This window comes from Tasmannia lanceolata, unplaced genomic scaffold (genome assembly GCF_043159265.1).
Source record: "Tasmannia lanceolata isolate RefF3 unplaced genomic scaffold, GAP_Taslan_0.1 ptg000012l, whole genome shotgun sequence".
NCBI lineage: Eukaryota > Viridiplantae > Streptophyta > Magnoliopsida > Canellales > Winteraceae > Tasmannia > Tasmannia lanceolata.
The window spans coordinates 49,663,812-49,666,872 of record NW_027518689.1 but is presented as its reverse complement, the minus strand read 5'-3'; positions in this window follow the sequence as shown (position 1 = coordinate 49,666,872).

The following is a 3,061-nucleotide window of genomic DNA, read 5'->3' as shown; positions in this document are numbered from 1 at the left end:
AATATGTCTGAGAGATTATGAATGATTTCCTGAATTTTGGAAAACCTGCTAAATTTAGAATTTCTGAGGGGTTTCGCTTGACTTGGAAATTTTATGTGTCAAGGGCATTTTGGGTATTTTCAGGGGGTACCAAATGATCCTGTTTGATATTGCTCATCAAAAGGACCCAACTTTAAAAGTTTCTATTGTTGAAGTTTGATCACAAAGACTTTCCATTTTTAACTTTTTCCTTTAGGGGTGAACTAATTTAAGGTTATTTTGGTCTCATTTGGATGTGTAATTGTCAAATAGGGGCATTTTGGTCCGAAAAATTATTTTCCCAAAAAAGATGGTTCGATCATGTGTGAGGGATGCACCATAAATGTCAAATGGGTTGGGTCCATATATAGAATGTTGAATTTAGAAAGATTTTATTGAATTTTTACGGAAAAACCCGAAACCCGTGTGAAATGGCCCATTGGGTTAAAGCCCGCAAAGATGGAGCTCATGTGGGTTCACCCATATGGGTCGACCAGCGCCCCACATGGCTGACCCACATGAGTTGAGCACCCAACCTTGATGATGTCACAATGGTGACATCATATTTGTTAAAAGAAAAATAAAAAGAATAAAAAAAAGAAAAGAAGGAAAGAAGGAAAAGATGAATGATTGCTTAAAAAAGATTTTCTTCCAAAGAAGCAATGTGGAATAAAGAATAGAATGTTTTGATTGACAAGAAATTAATATTGGAATCAAATCCAATTTGGAAACAAGAAAGAAAGAAAGCAAGAGGGAAAAATTGGAAACAAGCCAAAAAGAGAGCTCTCACATTGGAAACTACTATTTCTCTCTTAACCCTAGCTTTTTTATATAAAAATCAAAGCAAACAATCCTAAAAAAGATTGAAAAAAAATCCAAATTCGTCATTTTTCTCTCTCCTCCCAAGAAAAAAAAAAACTTTTTCTCTCTTGAAGTGTGTTCATATCTCTCAAGGGTTCTTCACAAAAGGGATTCTTGAAATCCCTTTTCTTCTTCAACAAATCACACATCAAGGATCTTTGGGGTGTTCTTTGGGTCTTCTTCATCATATAAAAGGGTGCGACAAAGCGTATACCTCTGATCTACGCACCTTAGAGACAAGGAGCGCGATCAACGGTAGGATCTTTATCTTTGTAATATCAAAAGTAGAAAAGCATGCTAGGGTTTTACTTTTGATAGATCAAATCAATGAATTTTTTCTTGAAATTCCAGTATGTTATAATATTGATTATAAGTTTTCAAAATTCAAAATTTCACCAAAAAATTAAATTTTCTCAATTTAATAATGATTTTCTTTCATTTTTTATTCAATATGGATTTAAATCGGATTATCAAAGCAAGTGTTAGAAAACGTGGGTTTCTTTAAAAACTGATATTTTTTAGGATTTCTATAAAGTAAAATACTACTGGAAACTTAATTTCCAATCACGGTTTGGCCGTTTTAATTTTCATTCTATTTTTCAAACAATAACCCCAAAAGGGGTTATTTCTTGATGAACGAATCCAAAAGTATATCAAACCATGTCCAAAATTTGTGAAATCTTATTTCTAAACTAATGTTTTGATTTCCAGAATACTCAAAAATTTTTGGATTTTTTTGAATTTGTTTAATCCGGTTTTAAATTATTTCGGCTATTTTTAATAAATATCAAAATATTTTAAAAATTGATGAAACTCTCGAGAATTAATTTTCTTTCATGAAAATTGTTTTTTGAAAAAAGGTTTTTTTATTTGTTTTCTAATTGCTTTTTCATTTTACGTGCCGTATTTCTTTCTCGTATTAAATTAGTAAAATTTTGAAATTTTTCTTTACAAACCAGTAACTTAGGTTACTGGAATGTTAGATAAAAATTTTCAATTGGTTTTGCAAAGTTTTAATATGGTTTTGTAATTTATTTTAATAAATGGGTTTCAATTTCTAGGAAAGAAATTCCCCTTTTCTATTTAAAAATCGATTTTATGGAGGAGATTTAATTTTTAAGTTTTGAAATTTTGATAGAAAATTTTATAATCTATTATATATCTACTGGAATTTTTTATTTGATTTTAGGATACTGTTAGGTTTTCTTTTTATGTAATTCTTTGGTTTCATCCAATTTTTGTGTGAATTTCAATTGGCATTAAATCATAATAAAAGTTCATTAAAGTCATACAGTAGTCTAATCTCATGATTATCTTTATTCTGTGAAAGTTTGGATTAATTTGAAATTGATATGCTACAAGTTGCTGTGTTAATCTATAATCTAATTTAAATTTTGAAAAATCAGATATTGATATCAAATCCTAATGATAATTCATGAAATTTTCCTAGTAAGCCATAATCATCCATATCTTGTTACTGGAAAAGTTTCAGCTGATTTGTGGTTTGATTGCTTAGGGTTTCTGTGTAATCCTAACAATCTGGTCTTAATGTTAATAAATCATAATTTAATAGTAAATCAATACAAAAGTCAGTAAAAAATTCCAACAAATCTTAACTTTACATCATGAATTTAATCCCTAACTTGTTTGAAACAGAAACCTTAGGGTTCATAGATCTCCATTGTAAATTCGCTATACCGCGATAGTCCAACTGCCGAGATCGCAACCGTAATCGTATACTAATTGCGATTAATCCTGCATAATTGGAGTGCGTAAATTATAGTATGTTATTGGCTCCGAGGTCCACTGTCCACAAAAATCCTGAGAAATATGCCAGGTAATAAGATACTATAACTTACGTGCTAAATTATACAAGGGTTGAGAGCACGATTCCCTTCCATGGTTGCGAGTCGAGGCCGAAACTTGTGAACCATAGAGCCTTTGGTATTCCTTAGATGTTTAGGAATCGAAAATCCTCAAAAATCGAAAATCATTAAGTTTAATAAATCGAATTAACTCGATCCGCGTCTTAGGAGCCGTTGGATTACGGTCTCATATCGTAGGAACCTTTAGTACCCCTTAGGAACACTTACGTCTCGTTGTGTCCTAGGTTTTAGGGAGTCCTAGAGTTAGGAGTCCAGCCTCATCACGGTCATTTGCTATGGATAGCAACCGTGCCAAT